General features: G+C 45.6%; 1 protein-coding gene across 1 annotated transcript in view; it reads right to left on the reverse strand.

The window, feature by feature from the left end:
* The window catches only part of LOC306973624 (uncharacterized protein), a 198781-nt gene that overhangs the window by 153327 nt on the left and 28280 nt on the right, over positions 1–17174 (reverse strand). The gene's annotated exons all lie outside the window — the stretch shown is intronic.

The raw sequence follows: 17174 nt of genomic DNA on the forward strand, positions 1-17174 counted from the left end.
CGGGGTTTGAGCGTTAAGAAGGGGCGGGGTTTGCATAGTGTTGACATAAACAGGAGGCGACGTCTCTCTCCCTCTCTCTCTCCCTCTCTCTCCTTGAATATGAATTCTCTTTGGGAGGGGGAGAGGGTGTGAGGATGGACAGTGGGGACAAAGATGAAGAAAGGAAGAGCTGTGGATCTGAACCAGAGCAGAAGTCAAAGGTCAGAGGTCGAGGCTAAGAGCTGGCTCAATATTTAACACCAACAAATGAGCTCTGACTGATTGAGGTCTGACTCAGTGTCGACGTGGTCCCGGTTCATAATCATTTATGTTTAAAAAGAGATACAGCATCAGTTGAACTTTCAGAGCCAGGCTAATGGTCAGAAACACCTGGCCAGAGGATGAGCCTATTGTACATGTTTTACTGGTATGGGAAACCGGAGGAAGCCTACACAGACGCGGGGAAAACATGCAAACACTACACGGAAAGGCCCCGTCCAGGTGGGAATTGAACCCGGACCTTCAACCGCTGTACTGCCGCGCCATAATCCAATGTTCTATCAGCATTTCAATGAAAATTGAAGCCAGGCGCACTACTAAAGAATGGCATTATATCAATTCTGTGGTTTCTCCATCATTAATATATTATATGATGATGTTTTGAGGCCATTGGAGGTGTGTCCCCCAAAAAGGAGAAATGTAGCTGAATTTCAGTTAGCATTTAGCTCACAGGACACTTTCAGACGCTAGTTTGTATTTAAAGTTAAACCTCCAAAGGTCATGGCATGAAAGATTTCTAACACGACTTTGACCTAAATGTGGTCGATGTTTGACAGCAGCTGAAAACATGTGGATCAGTCTTAAAGCAGTACTCAGTAACTTGTTTACATTAATAAATCCTTCCCATAGTCCCTCTAGGGGTAATACAAGTGTTAATGGGATGATTGGGGGGTCTTTCATCTCCCCCTGTTGCACAATTGCAACTTCGCAGCCTATGGGTCGGAGTCACCAAGACACACTATTCCCGAGGAAGAAGCTAACGTGCTAACGGGCAAAGCTAACTGTGGGTTAGCGCCACTTAAACAGTATTTACAGCCACGTTTGAGTTAAAAAAAAAAAAATCCATTGTGTGATTGGATGCACAATATTCCTCTGTCCCTTTGTATTTTCTGTCATTGTAGTATTTACTCTCACGGACGATTAATGAGTAAAAAATACTTGCTACTACACCGGCAGTGGCGCCAATGGCCTCTAGGGGCATGAGTTGCTTAGTACTGCTTTAATGTGTGAGGTTCGATGGCTAATGCTAACGGCCATAGGGAAAAATACATTGAGCAGGCTAATGCTAACAAACTCTGAAAAGTCTCTCGGGTTAGCCAACTTGCTAACTCCGCATATGTTATGATCAAACGCCTCCTTTTTATTTCTATGGGCACCGCCCTTTCAGTTTAATTTAAACCCGTTTTAAGTTATTGCTGCTACACAGTAATGAGTTACTAAAGAGTTTGGTGTTTACGTCATTTGCTCCATTAATTAAGTCTAGCTAACTTTACTGGTTCACCACCTGACATCAACACAACTACATGCCTCCGGTTTTTATGGTTCATTGGCAACAGAGAAACAGGATGCTATTTTTTTCTGTGAATTATGGTGCTTTTTTTAACAGAACAAATAAGGCCCGGGAATTGAATTGAACCCGGCACCTTCTTGCTGCCTGTTATGTTTAAGCTCAACACCAATGATCTGGACGGGGCCCGTTCGACAGAGGTAGATGCCACACTTATCTCTCGGCCTCTTTCGTCCTGCTTTAGGGAGAAGACCGCGGAGTCTCCATCAGTGACAGGTCCCACTGACTGAAAAAGTCAATCAATCAATCAAACTTATTTAAAAAGCGATTTTCATACTGAAAGGCATCACAAAGTGCTTTACAGACAAAATAAATAGATTAGTCAGTTAAAAGCTAAGCTAAAAAGGTGGGTCTTGAGCTGCTCTTAAAAACATTTTCGTTCTCTGCAGCCCTGAGCTCCTCCTCAGCCCTGAGCTCCTCCTCAGGTGGTTCCAGAGGCGAGGGCTGTAATATTGGAAAGACGTCTCACCATGAGTCTTTTTGTTGACTTTAGGAGTAACTAGGAGACCCCTGCCGGAGGAGCGAAGGGGCCGTGAAGGTTCGTAAGGTAAAAGCAGTTCTGAAAGATAAGAAGGACCAAGACCATTAAGACATTTAAAAAACATTAAAAGAACTTTAAGATCGATCCTGAAACACACGGGGATCCAATGCAGGACACGAGCTGCGGAAGTTTGTAAAAGTTGTAAACCTGATATCCTCTTTTTGGGAAGACCAGAATTGAGTCATCTCAAAGTCAGACCGCAGGAAACATATACCGTGGGAACCAAATGTCTTAGACCAGGGGTGTCAAACTCATTTTGGGTCGCGGGCCGAAATTCAGCTCCCACGGCGGGTCGCGGGCCACATATAAGAGAGAAAATGTTTCCAATAAATGAATTATAATAAGCTGTGATTTGATCAAAGCCCCAACTTGACTGTAGCTTCATCAATAACAACGGCCTACACTTGTATTGCACTTTACAAGCCTGTGTCACAAGTTCCTGAAAGTGCAGTCATTATTCATTCACTTGGTGGTGGTAAACTGTTATTGAAGCCACAGCCGCCCTGGGGCAGACTGTCCATTTACCACGTGGCTATATAATGTGTTGTTCATATCCTGAGCTCTTATTATGTCAGTGCCCTCTGCTGGACACGTGTGGAACTCTATCCTTTTATTTATTTATTTAATGCCCCCTAGTGGCTAGAATGAGCATTCTGGTTATTCTTTAAAATTCATAACTCCGCACAGTAATGGACTTACTTTTTTTTTTTACATACTTTGGAATTCATGCTCTACAGGGGACGATTAAATCATCTCGCGGGCCGGATCAGGCCCGCATAAAAAGACACAAATGCATTTTTTTCTCACTGTATGACATGAAACCAGAATTAACTTTTCTTTTTTAAGTCAATTACAATTTGAAAAAAATAGTTTCTATTTGCTAAATTGCAGAAGAATGACCAATAGAATTTTCTTTACGGTTCTATATTACTTTTTCCATGCCAAATATTTGTATAGCATTGCCTTTAAACTGTATAACTTGGGTCAAAAGTTTTGGATTTCCTTCCACAAGTAACTGAGCCACATTTGTAGCCACCTTGTGTGTCTATGCCTTTTCAGCTCTGCCCATACATTTTCAACTGGACTGAGATCAGGACTTTGTGATGACCACTTCAAAACATTCACTTTGTTTTCCTTGAGCCGCTTTGTAACCAGTTTGCTTTGGGTCATTGTCCGTTTGTAAGACCCATCTGTGCCCAAGCTTGTCTGGAGATGTTGCTCCAATATTTCCACATAGAGTTCTTTCTTCATGATGTCATCTATTTTGTGAAGTGCACCAGTCCCTCCCACAGCAGAACAGCCCCACAGCATGATGCTGCCCCTTCATCTCTGGGACACAGACCCCGCCTTCTTCCTGATCTGTATGATGGCTGGTCATTTCCATCATTGTTTTAACCAAAGAACCTGAACCTTCAAGTGTCTTGAAATTACACCCAAGGATGAACCAGGCTGCTTCTAAGGTCATGACATCATCATCAGGGCTTTCCCAAATAGTTTAAAGGTATAGTCATCTTAGTGCACATTTCTGTAGAAAGAAACAACAAATGTCTAAGAAAAATCTACCTCTGATTCTTCTGGCATTTAGCAAATAGAAAATAAATAAAAATGCAAATGTGTCTTTTTATATGTGTAAACATCTGGCTCCCACCGTACATACGCTCCACAGCGTCTTTCTGCTGCTCCTGTGTGGACTGAACTCCTGGGGTCAGGCAGTCCGGGTTCAGATCTGTCTTAATATGGTTTGCACTGATTGTCTTGAAAACAGCTGCTGTCTTCGTTGTTTCATTCTGAAAGGACAGATTAGACGCAGACGTTTAAAATGCTCTCAACAGAAATGGCTTACTCCATAGTTGTCTTACTCCATTGCATACCAGACAAGACAATGAAGGATCAGAGGAAGAGATGGAGAAGGTATGGAGGGTGGAGGATCAGAGCAAGAGATGGAAAAAGCCCAAACTGGAGGAGTGGCAACAGCAGATCCAGTTAGACATTGAAGTCAATTAAAGTGTCTTTCTAGGATCAGTAGACCCTGGGCTGATCATTAGCACCTCTCCCACAGGACTGTTCTGCTCCTGAGGAGGGGTCGTCACGGGGTCGTCACGGGGGTCAGGACGGTCTCCTGACACACAGGTGAGCGACATCATCCATTCAACTCATGTCACGCCGTCCAATCAGAGAGCAACAGGTGGACCGAAGGGGTCAAAGGTTAAAGCAACACATATTTGTCTGAAAGTATCTGGATCATGTTTCCCGAACAGTTAAAGTCGTCAATCTAACGATCTGTAGATTCAGAAACACTTACTTTAACAGACTAAAGGCAAGTTCATGTCCAAGCAAAAAATATATTTGAAGAAGTTCAAAAACTTGATCAGTTACGTAGATAACAGATTTGAAGTATTTTAAATTACATTTTTTACAAACACACACATGGACATCAACAAGTATCCATTTATAGCAGTAATAGTAGAAGTGAGAGTAGTAGTAGTAGTAGCAGATGTAGTAGTAGTAGTAGTAGTGTATTTGCAGTAGTAGTAGTGATAGCAGCAGTGGGGACAAGGCGTCTCCTTGGAATATGCCACATTTGATGGAGACTTGTGCAAGTGTTGCCATTGGCTTCAAGTGGTTTTCCACAACCTCATCGAGTTTGCAATGAAGGCTCTTAGAGTCCTGTAGATGTTGTATAGCTCCAGGCATTCAATGATCCAATAAAAAAAAAAAAAAACTCTTCCTCACCCTCCGCGGGCGGTCTCTTTTTCCTCCAAGCTCGGGTCCTCTACCAGAGGCCTGGGAGCTTGAGGGTTCTGCGCAGTATCTTTTCTTTTCTGGACCGAGATGTCTGATGTATTTCCTGGGATCTGCTGGAGCCACTCCTCCAGTTTGGGGGTCACTGCCCCGAGTGCCCCAACGACCACGGGCACCACTGATGCTTCACCCTCCAGGTTTTCTCCAGCTCTTCTCTGAGCCCCTGGTATTTCTCTAGTTTCTCGTGTTCCTTTTTCCTGATGTTGAAGTCTTGGTATTGCTATGTCGACCACAACGGCTCCTCTGCTCTTTGTCACCACCACGATGTCCATTTTGTCCGTCTGTATCTGGACGTCCCACAGGATCTTGGCTCGGTCGTTCTCGACCACCTTTGGAGGTGTTTCCCACTTTGACCTTGGGGTTTCCAGCCCATACTCTGCACAGATGTTCCTGTACACTATACCAGCCACTTGGTTATGGCGCTCCATGTAGGCTTTCCCTGCAGCATCTTACACCTGCAGTTATGTAAAGCTGGATTGTCTCATTGGCCTCTTTGCCTCTCATTTTTTTTCCTAAACTTATTTTTCATTTAACAGTACCCAGAACTAGTCTGAGCAGTAGGAACTACTGTATGTCCATATGGAGACTCCACAAGCTACAAAGGACGTGCTTACCATCGAGGCATACAAGTTGTACACAAAGTTGCCGGCTTCAATGCTCTGGTTTGGAATGTTTTATATAGTGTTTTTATAGTGTTTTATATAGTGTTTTTTATGGTGTTTTAAATAGTGCTTTTTATAATGTTTTTTATATTGTTTTTTTTTATCATGTTTTTGTGGACTGTAGGCCTCTGGACACCCCTGGTCCTCTCTGACTCCCGCCCGTGAGCAGCCATCTAAAGGAAACTGTGGGGACACAGGGCTGGGGGAGGATGAGGGAGGCGTGGGGGTGAGGCAGTGTGTGATGCAGTTCCTCTGATCTGAAATGGAAACCATTGAACTGTCCCCCGTCTCATCTGTGAGTCTAAATGTCTCCAAATGTCTCCGGGGGCCGACATTTGGACGAGGTCAGAGCGGAGAGACGCGGCGTATGCAAAACGCAGACCCTGAATAGAGGAACACGCATTCATCTTCCAAAGGTGAACACATCAGCGTTATCTCCAGGGCCAGCGCGCTTCCTGATCGCCGTCTGTCCGTGACGCAAACCCGCACCGTCCACAACTCCCACCACATTTCAATATCCAAGAGGCTGTGTTCACGCTTCAGAGTTTGATACAGAGAGAAAACAGCTTTCAGTAGATATGTCCAAACAGATTCATCAGTATTTGGACGGGATTGACTTTTGGACGCCTTTCAGAGAAAATAAGTGGACCTTAGTTCAAAGGCGCTGACAGAGGAGACGTTGAACTTTGAAAACAGTTTTTGTTTCATGAGGATTGTCCCAGTGATGATATTATTAACCCAAAACTAAGACAGTGGACTCTCTGCTTTAGACGAGAGCAACTCAGGCCGTGTTTCTTGGAGAATTTGGTTGTTTTTCTAAATTTCTGACATTTTATGAGTTTGAAGATGTTTCCAGCGTCCAGTCAAAATATTACAAAAAGTCAATCAATCAAATCAATCAAAACCTTCTTCATAAAGCGCCTTTCATACACAAGTGCATTTAACTGCACGCAACTGCATTTAAAAAGACATTAAACATTCGCCAGTCCAACTCTCCCAATATTTACAGGTATCACAGTCGTCTCATACACACACTTACACCCCCTGCCCGTCCCTCGACACCAGGCTGCCCAAACAGGGGCCCGTGGGCCAAATTTTACCTACTTTTGCGTGTGGTTAATACCATAGACTGTTAAAAAAAATGGATGTTTTCTGCTCACTCCTCCCCGTTTACCATAATGACCACGGCCGTGAGGGAAATCATGGAGGATTTACAGACTCCTCCCCCTCCCCAGCTCTGACGAAGCATGTTCCTAAAAAGGACATACGGGCGGGATTTTCACCGTAGACTCGGCTCTTGCGTGACGTGTAGCTCGCGCTGCTCCAATGCTAACAGTCCGACCCTCGTTAAATACGAGATTTCTAAAATTCATTTTACGAAAACCAGCCTGGTTTCATATCTAGCCTAGTCTAGTGTTGACAAAATTGAAACCAGGCGTTAAAGTTGTTTTTAACGTGTCTAAACCACAATGCTTTTCAATGGGGGCCTAGTGGCGATGTGGAGGTACTACAGCAATGGCGGCCCCCAGGGTCGTGGTCATAAAGCAGAGCGGCCAGCGGCCATTGGGTAATACTAACTCTCTTCCATTCATCCTCAATGGTAAATAAGGATGCAGTACACTTTTTGGCCTAATTGGGGGCGCTGTTTCACTCCTTTCACAAAGTTAAGGATACAATGTTGTGGTGTCTTGGTATTTATCAATCACAGAGTGTTGTTTGCAACTTTCACAGTTTTCCAACTTTTATTGCAAAGGTTGTTAACGTCAACAACAGTACATGTTAAAAAATGACTTATAAAAGAGTTGATGCTTAACTGACACTTTCAAAATGATCTAATGGTATTTTCTTTGAGTGAACGAATGAGGTAAATCACTGTAGGTGCTGTAGATACAGGTGTTTTATTTATATAGCATGTTATTTGCATAGATAGAATCAAATGCAAATGTAGGCTATCGAAACACACACACACACACGCACGCACGCACGCACGCACGCACGCACGCACGCACGCACACACACACACACACACAAAAAGCAAGTCCATAAGGCTGGGTAATAAAAAAGTCATCAATAGTTACAACAGTTTCACAGTTGTAATCCCGTTGCATTCCTCTGATAGTTAAAGGTGCATTCTGTAACTTTTTATCCGGAAAGTGAAGTTGATATCAGTGTGTATTTGACTGTCAGTGAAACAGTGGCTGTATGTGTGGCAGAGTGCCAGCAGGCGGGCACTGTGCCTCTGTGACGTTGCATCATCGAGCGCGCAACAATAACAGAAGCACGTTGTGCGTGTTCATCGAGGAAATGGTTATTTTTGCAAGAAAGATATATAAAAGATAAAAGTATAAATGCCACGGGAAATCTAACGGCGCCTGACAATCACACGTTTACAAGAGTCTCTACATCGGCAGCAGCGAAAAGCTCCTCACAGCAGCAGCCAGGGGAGAGAAACAGTTCTGTCACGGGTCTAAAGCTGAGTGAACACAGATATCCTTTTGTCTTATAGGATTTTTAGATGTTACATTGCAAGACATGGTGATTGTAAAATGAACGAGTCTGCACGGGCCTGGGCCTGTGGTTCAAAGTCTGAAGTCTGTCGTAGCATTTCAGGCTATGGATGAACTGGAGGCGCTAACTCTGTTTATGAGAGAAACTGGTGGAAAGTCAAACGCAGTCTGGTAATAGCAGGTGTTGATGCTTTTGGCTCTGGCGATGCTGCTCGTGTTATATTTTGTTGGCATTGTTGTTCACAGAGGTTGTAGCGAGAGGATATGAGGCGCTCTGTGTTCAAAGTCTAAAACATATAAACACTACAGTGTCTGTGTGTGAGACGTGACGGTCAGAATCCTGCAGTGACACCCTGGTGACTTTAGGTAACTTGTCATGTGACAGCGGCCCTTTATTTTTCCTGTCCTACTCACTGACAGGCTGTAAAAGCTGTATTTGGGGGCTTCTTAAGGTTAAAGGTCCCACCAGCACTGGCTCTAACTGAAAATAAACTGAAGATTATGCTGTAACTAAAATATATACACAGCTCTTTATCTTAGCTGTTTGTTGCACTTTTGTGAGTGTAACAACCACTGTTTGATTGAAGTGATTTTATAAATACAATCCAGAGCAATGCCTTCTGTTGTATTTATGTTCAGTTACTTGTAATAATTATTGCTTAATTTGCTGAAAATCCAATGTTAAAAGTATCGAATATCGCTCGAATCGTATCGGTCCCAAAAAAATGATATATCGTTTTAAATCGAATCGTTTGGCCTCAAATCGATACGTATCATATCGGTCAAAAAACGTATCGTTACACCCCTATATAGCGACATAGAGGACACCGTGATTGAAAGTCAAGGCACCATAACCATGTACATACAGTACAAATACAAACTTTATTTTCTGCCTAATAACTTTCCTAATACACCTTTAAAAGCACTGATTTCCCTCATGGATGACTTTCAAGCACCAAATCAGACTGCAGATGGAGTTCCCTTCTATATTTACCGCTGACAGAGCTGCTGATGGACCTGCTGATGGACCTGCTGATGGACCTCCTGATGATCCAGGCCACGTCTCGGTGATAATCAATCATCCGGAGCATATTTAGAAAGCTCCGCAGGCGGCTCCAGCTGAGTGTGAATCTGGCTCCGGACATGGCAGCAGACGCTTCACATCTGCATCAAACTCAGAGTCCGTCAACCGGGACAACGACGGGGCCGCAGGACGTTTGTGAACCACATGAAGGGAATCAAATGGAACTTTATTGGTCTCACACTGGAGGAATGTGTGTCACTTCAGTCACGCAGTACGATCCTGTTCACTGTGGCTGTTTCTTCTTCTACTAAAGTGCTCCGGCTGTATTTCCAGCTGGATGTGATTCTCTTCTCATCGACTCTGATCGTTTAAAAAAAAAAACATACCTATAACAACAATGCAGAACAAATGTCCCTATGGAGATTAATAAAGTATAACTTGGATCTACACTGACTTCTTACTACAGACTACTACAACTCGTTTTGCTTCAATGAAAGTTCCATATAATACAGCATTTGTTTCCCCCACTTCTAATGTGAGCCAAAGATGCCATCTGTGTCCACAGTGTGATCAATGTCCATCCATCCATTTTCTCCCGCTTTATCCAGGGCCGGGTCGCGGAGGCAGCAGTCTGAGCAGACATGCCCAGACTTCCCGATCCACGCACACCTCCTGCAGCTGTTCACCAGGCCAGCTCGGAGACATAGTCCCACCAGCGTGTCCTGGGTCTTCCACAGGGCCAGGAGGCATCCCAGCTGGCTCCTCTCGACGTGAAGGAGCAGCGACTCTACCCCGAGCTCCTCCCGGGTAACTGAGCTCCTCACCCGATCTCGAAGGGTGCGCCCAGCCACCATTTGTATCCGCGATTTTTGTTCTTGCATTCTTTCGGTCAGTACCCAGATCTCATGACCATAGGTGAGGGTGCAGATCCATTGGTAAATCGAGAGCTTTGCCCCGACTCAGCTCCCTCTTCACCACAACAGTCTGATACGACGCCGCACCGATCGCCATCCGCTCCCGAGACACTTGAGGCAAGAACTCCCCATTGAAAATCATTATGAAAACACAGACTTTTGCGGGAGATAAATATTGGAAGAAATGTTATCAATAGACGGGCAACAGGGTGAATGGTTCCTTGATGGAAAGCGTTTTAGTGCCTTAAGAGTGTGTTGTGATGTGTTAAAAGCCTTATATCTGACATTTGTTTCATTTTGTAGAGTACATAGAGTAACATTCTTTTAGCCCCATAAGTAAGTATCGTAAATTCTCTAAAACTGGCCTGTATTCCATTAGCGGCCGGGTCTCCGACAGAGGCCGGGTCTCCGACAGGGGCCGGGTCTCCGACAGGGGCCGGGTCTCCGACAGGGGCCGGGTCTAACAGAGGCCGGGTCTCCGACAGGGGCCGGGTCTCCGACAGAGGCCGGGTGTCCGACAGTGGCCGGGTCTCTGACAGGGGCCGGGTTCGCGGCTGGCGTTGGCAAATTAAAGCCGGTCTCTAAAACAGGCCGGAGCTTTTATTAGAAACTATCGCAGTAGAAATATTCCCCATGTTAGGAATTTGTCTCATACTCGTGTAAATGAAAACTCACGTGCAGGAAGTAACAAACGGGAACCCGGGCTGAGGGGGACGCTGCGGAGGAGCTGATCCGAGCGTAACTTTGTGTCATGATTTGTCTTTGTTCCTCTGTTTTGGTATGTTTTGTCTAGTCCTGTGTTTTATTTGACATGTGTTCTGTCCTTGTGATTTCGCTTTACTTCCCTCATTACCTGCCTGCCCCGCCCTGATGTGTTTCACCTGTGCCCCGTTTCCTCTTGTATTTACACCCCTGTGTTTCCCTTGTCCTTTGTCGCGTCATTGTCTACGTCAGCCCCGGTCCGTTTTAGTTTTGTCTCTGGATTTTGTTATTTTGGTTTGCATCATTCATTAAACATCACATTTTCTTCGCACCACCTCCTACCATGACACTTTGACACAGATTTAGCCACTTTTCAAACCTCCTGTGACGACCCTCCAGGGTTTTATTAAAGTCTCCATCACGTCTTCAAAGCACGTCCAGCTGCCACAAACGCTCCGTCTAAACTCAACTTTACACCAGATAACAACAAATAATCCAAGTCCGCAGTAAAAACGAAAGTAGAGAAATCTGGCATTGACATTAACGTTCCGCTAACAGCAGCGAAACACTTCCTGTTGTCCCGACAAAATAAACGGCGTCAATGCTCCAGCCGCTGGGAGTGTTTGAAATGTTCATTAATAAATGAACCTAATATCATAGGTTCAAATGGAAACAAATCTGTTTTTTCTTTATGTTCCTGGTCGTCCATTTTGCTCAAATAGAAATAAAGGCCTGTCTCTAATTGTGGCCTGGTTCCAATAAAGGCCTGGTCCTCGATGTGCTTGAGTAAATAAAGGCCCCGGCCTATATTAGAGCATTTACGGCATGTTAAAAAAAAAAAACTCCACATATTTTTCAGAGTCTAATAATGACTTAGACTCATGATGTAAAATGACAGGCAGGCAATGTTCATATTACAGAGGTTTCTTTATTTTGCTAGCATGTTACTATAAGTTAAGACATCAGTTTGTTGATTTCCATCACAGGGCGGCACAATTAGTTCACGTTTATGCTAAGTTCAGAACCAATCGTCCATAACTTCAGTTGATTTTCCAGTACGAGCTTTTTGTTACTTCAGTACACAAGACGTAGTAGTCACCATTCATTTGATAGGACAAGACAAGACAGCAGCTGTTTCAATGCCTGAAGCAGCACAGATATGAAGGGCACATTTTAGGCACTATTTAAATAAAGTTACATATCGGTCTTAAATAAAAAGTTACCCGCTAACAAAACGAGGGGATGCTAGGCTGCCAACAGTGGATGGAGCTTTAGACTGACGCTACACCGAGCTACCACAGCTGTGACAAGAATACGGCATGAGTATGTTTTGAAAGGTTGTGCTAAGCTAAAAGGCTAGCTGCCGCGCTGACCTCCCACACGAGCATCGGAAGGTTGGACGATGAAACCAGCGCACCAGGTACCAGCGGCACCGACATGCTGAAGCAGCGGAGATGCTCTGCATTAGGACTCATTTAGCATTAGACGCATTCATTCATGGTTGATGTTACCTGCGCAGACATGACAGAGCGCTCGAACCGGATGGCCCGGAGACCAGGGGGCGGAAGTGAGAGGTCAGAGGGCACAAAACCTAAACCACGCACTATTATATATACACTGCTCACAAAAACTTAGGGCACACTCAAAAAACACAATGTAACTCCAAGTCAGTCAAATTTCTGGGATATCAGACTGTCCAGTTAGGAAGCCACGCTTATTGTGAATCAGTTTCACTTGGTGTTGTGGAAATTAAACAGACACAGGTGGAAATGAGCGGCAATTAGCAAGATCACTCCAAAAGAGGAATGGTTTTGCAGGTGGTGACCACAGACCATTTCCCTGTCTTCATCCTTTGGACCGTATTTTTGGAACACTTTTGCATTTGTCCAGTGTTCTCACCACTAGAGGCATCATGAGGAGCATCTACAACCCACAGAAGCTGCTCAGGGAGTGATGCTCATCCAAAATGGCAAGTCCAGTCGTGCTGTGACAAGAAGGTTTGCTGTGTCTCCCAGCGCAGTGTCCAGAGCATGGAGGAGATACCAGGAGACAGGCCAGTACTCCAGGAGACCTGGGGGGGCGACCGAGGTCAACAACCCAGCAGCAGGACCGCTATCTGCTCATTTGTGCACGGAGAACCAGGAGAAGCACTGCCCGAGCCCTACAAAATGACCTCCAGAGGGCCACAAATGTGCATGTTGGTCCTCAAACGGTCACAAACCAACTCCATGAGGGTGGTATGAGGGCCCGATGTCCACAAGTTGGGCCGGTGCCCTGGGCTCTTCACGGATGAGAGCAGGTTCACCCTGAGCACATGTGACAGACGTGACAGAGTCTGGAGACGCCCTGGAGAACGTTCTGCTGCTGCAACATCATCCAGCATGACCGGTTTGGTGGTGGGTCAGTGATGGTCTGGGGAGGCATTTCATTGGAGGGCCGCACAGCCCTCCATGTGCGAGCCAGAGGTTCCCTGACTGGCATTGGGGACCGGGATGAGATCATCAGACCTATTGTAAGACCATATGCTGGTGCTGTGGGCCCTGGGTTCCTTCTGCTCGACCTGACTGCGGCGTTTGACACCGTGGACCACGCAGTTCTCCTCTCCCGGCTGGCGGAGCGTGTTGGTGTTCAGGGCACGGCCCTGCAGTGGTTCAGGTCTTACCTGACTGACCGGAGCTTTGCTGTCATGATCGATGACTGTTCTTCATCCTCTACCCCGCTGTCATCTGGGGTGCCACAGGGTTCCATCCTTGGCCCGGTCCTGTTCTCACTTTACATGCTGCGGCTCGGGTCCATCATTGCCAGACACAATTTATCATTCCATCTTTATGCTGACGATGTCCAGATCTATTTACCAGTATTCCCTAACACTGCCTCTGCTCTTGACTCCCTCCATAGCTGCTTTTCGGACATTAAACAATGGCTCGCGCAGAACTTCCTCCACCTCAACGAAACTAAATCTGAATTTATTATTTTTGGTTCCAAGGATGTTCCTCAGATTCAGTCGAGGGTTGTGGGTCCAGTCCGAGATGCCGTCAGGAACCTGGGAGTCATCTTTGACCGAGAACTAAACTTCAAACAACAGATAAATGCTGTGGTCAAGGCCAGCTTTTTCCAGCTGCGCCTTTTGACCAAGGTGAAGCCTTTTCTCTCACGCCAAGACCTTGAGAAGGCGACCCACGCGTTTATCAGTTCTCGGTTGGTCTACTGCAACGCTCTCTACTCTGGCCTCCCACAGTCGTCACTCCACCGGTTACAGTTAGTGCAGAATGCAGCAGCCCGTCTTCTCACCGGTTCATCCAGACACAGCCACATCACTCCCGTCCGCTCCTCCTTGCACTGGCTCCCGGTTCGTTTTCGGATTGATTTTAAAATGTTAACGCTTGTTTTTAAAGCCCTCCATGGTCTCGCTCCTTTATATCTGACTGAGTTGTTGACCATACATCGCCCCAGCAGAACTCTCCGGTCTGCCGATCAGATGGTTCTGGACGTGCCCAGGTCCCGGTACAAACAGTGGGGTGATCGTTCCTTTGTTGTTGCCACGCGCCTAAACTGTGGAACAGCCTGCCCCTCAGTCTGCGTGTTCTCACGGACCTGTCCCTTTTTAAATCCAGATTAAAGACTCATCTCTTCAAACTTGCTTTTAATACTTAGAGCACACTGAATTGTGTCTAGGTTGTAATTTTTTGGTGTTTTTAAATGTGTTTTATCTTTCTGTGAAGCACTTTGGTCCTCCTGGTGTTGCTGTAAAGTGTTATATAAATAAACTTTGATTGATTGATTGATTCTGATGCCTGATAATGCTAGGCCACATGTGGCAAGAGTGTGTCAGCAGGTCCTGCATGATGAAGGTATTGATGTTCTGGACTGGCCTGCCTGTTCCCCAGACTTAAATCCAATAGAGCACATCTGGGACATCATGTCTCGGTCCATCCATCAACGCCACGTCGCACCACAGACTGTCCAGGAGCTGACTGATGCTCTAATCCAGGTCTGGGAGGAGATCCCTCAGGAGGACATCCGTGGTCTCATCAGGAGCATGCCCAGGCGTTGTAGGGAGTGCATTCAGGCACGTGGAGGCCACACACACGACTGAGGATGATACAGACTCGTTTGGAGGAATTTCTACAGAATTTGGATCAACCAGTGACCTGATTTGTCACTTTGATTTTGACTATAATTTTGGATCCAGACCTCCAGGGGCTGAGAATTTGATTTCCATTTATCATTCTTATGTTATTATGTTCTCAACACATTGCCCTTCACTATGAATACAGATTTTCATCCGAAAAATCGAATTGATTGACATTTAGGATGTTTTTCGAGTGTGCCCTAAGTTTTTGTGAGCAGTGTATATCGGTGGTACATCCCGTGTAGGGGCTTGTCCTCCCAGGTACCGTCATGGGAGCACAAACCCCTACACGGCATGTACCACCGAAACATAACTGAAGTGGTGGACATCAAGAAATCCTACCAATGGCTAGACAGAGCCGGACTAAAGGACAGCACAGAGGCTCATCATGGCTGCACAGGAGCAGGCCTTGAGCACCAGAGCAACAGAGGCCCAGATCTATCACACCAGACAAGACCCCAAAGGGCCCAATGAGACAATCCAGCTTAACATAACTGCAGGGTGTAAAATGCTGGCAGGGAAAGCTTACATGGAGCGCCATAACCAAGTGGCTGGTACAGTATAGTGTACAGGAACATCTGTGCAGAGTATGGGCTGGAAACCCCAAGGTCAAAGTGGGAAACACCTCCAAAAATGGTTGAGAATGACCGAGCCAAGATCCTGTGGGACTTCCAGATACAGACGGACAAAATGGTAATGGCGAACCAACCGGACATTGTGGTGGTGACAAAGAGCAGAGGAAAGCTGTTGTGATCGACATAGCAATACCAAGACTTCAACATCAGGAAAAAGGAACACGAGAAACTAGAGAAATACCAGGGGCTCAGAGAAGAGCTGGAGAAAACCTGGAGGGTGAAGGCATCAGTGGTGCCCGTGGTCGTTGGGGCACTCGGGGCAGTGACCCCCAACAGCAGATCCCAGGAAAAACATCAGACATCTAATTAGCAGTGATCAGCTTTGAAGAGGTCAGGACACATCGATACTAGGGAGTGAGCAGGTTGTTAGAGACGCTCTACTTCAAAGGTGTTAACTCACAGGTGAGAGTACCGGTAGTTTCTGGGGAGGAGCCGGGCCTACCCCAACTCCTCCCTTTTGGTCTTTATCTGGGCTGCGAGCTGAACAGAACTTTAGTTCGCTGACGAAGCCTTTTGGATGAGAGGTGAAACGTTCGAGACTCCAACTGAATGAACATCAGACATCTCGGTCCAGAAAAGTGCAGTTCTAGGAACAGCAAAGATACTGCGCAGAACCCTCAAGCTCCCAGGACTCTGGTAGAGGACCCGAGCAGGAGGAGAAAGAGGCCGCCCGCGGAGGGTGAGGAAGGATCGGTGCAGCTCTAGACTCAACAAAGAAGGTTTGTCCCCGTTGTGTTGCCATACAGAGGGGAATTCAAGACACATTTTCATTCAAATGTATTTTTCCAGACACTTGTTTGAATGGATTGCACTTTGAATAGTTACGTTTTGTTTTGTTTTTTAATTTTGGTGAAATAGGTAAACCCCTCTTTGTCACATATTGACTATTTGGTTGACCTAGGGCTGGGCGATATGGCGATATTTTTTTTTACAAACTTTTGACGATGATGATTTTAATCGATTTAATTGGAAATAAACCTAAGAAGGTCTCCAGATCTTTCATATGAAGAAAACTGCTCAGAGTCCTGCTCATTAATATTAGGATTTATAATACAGCCTACACTCAGACCCATTAAAATGTTTTATTTCTGTTTAAAACAACCGTCTCTACGGAGACCATTGACTGTAAAAATAATAGACATCGTCTGTTCACTCCTCCCCGTTTGCCATAATAACCAAGTTCAAAAGGGACTCAATGGCGTATTTATAGACTCTTCCTTCCCTTCTCCAATCGAGCATGTTCCTAAAAAGGGAACAAGGGCGGGATCTTCACTGTAGACTCGGCCCTCGCGGGGCGTGTAGCTCGGTCGCCCGCGCCATAAGCTCTAATGCTAACGGTCAATCAAAGTCCGGCCCTCATTAATGTGCAAGATTTCTAAAACCTGCCTGGTTTCTTTAATTGTAACTAACCCAGCGTTATCACTAGCTGTAGAAAGTTTAACAAAATTAGAAACCAGGCTTTAAAGTTGTTTAAAACGTGTGTAAAGCCCAATGCTTTCTACAGTAATGGATAAATAACTAGCTTGTTCTGCCGGAAGCACCACTGCAATGGCAGCCCCTAGTGTAGTGACCATGAAGCAGCGCAACCAGCGGCCATTGGTGGAGACTATGGGGAAAGAGGCGGAGTTAAATGGTGCTGTCACCGCCTT

The sequence above is a fragment of the Gobius niger genome, assembly GCF_951799975.1.
Source record: "Gobius niger genome assembly, chromosome: 14".
NCBI lineage: Eukaryota > Metazoa > Chordata > Actinopteri > Gobiiformes > Gobiidae > Gobius > Gobius niger.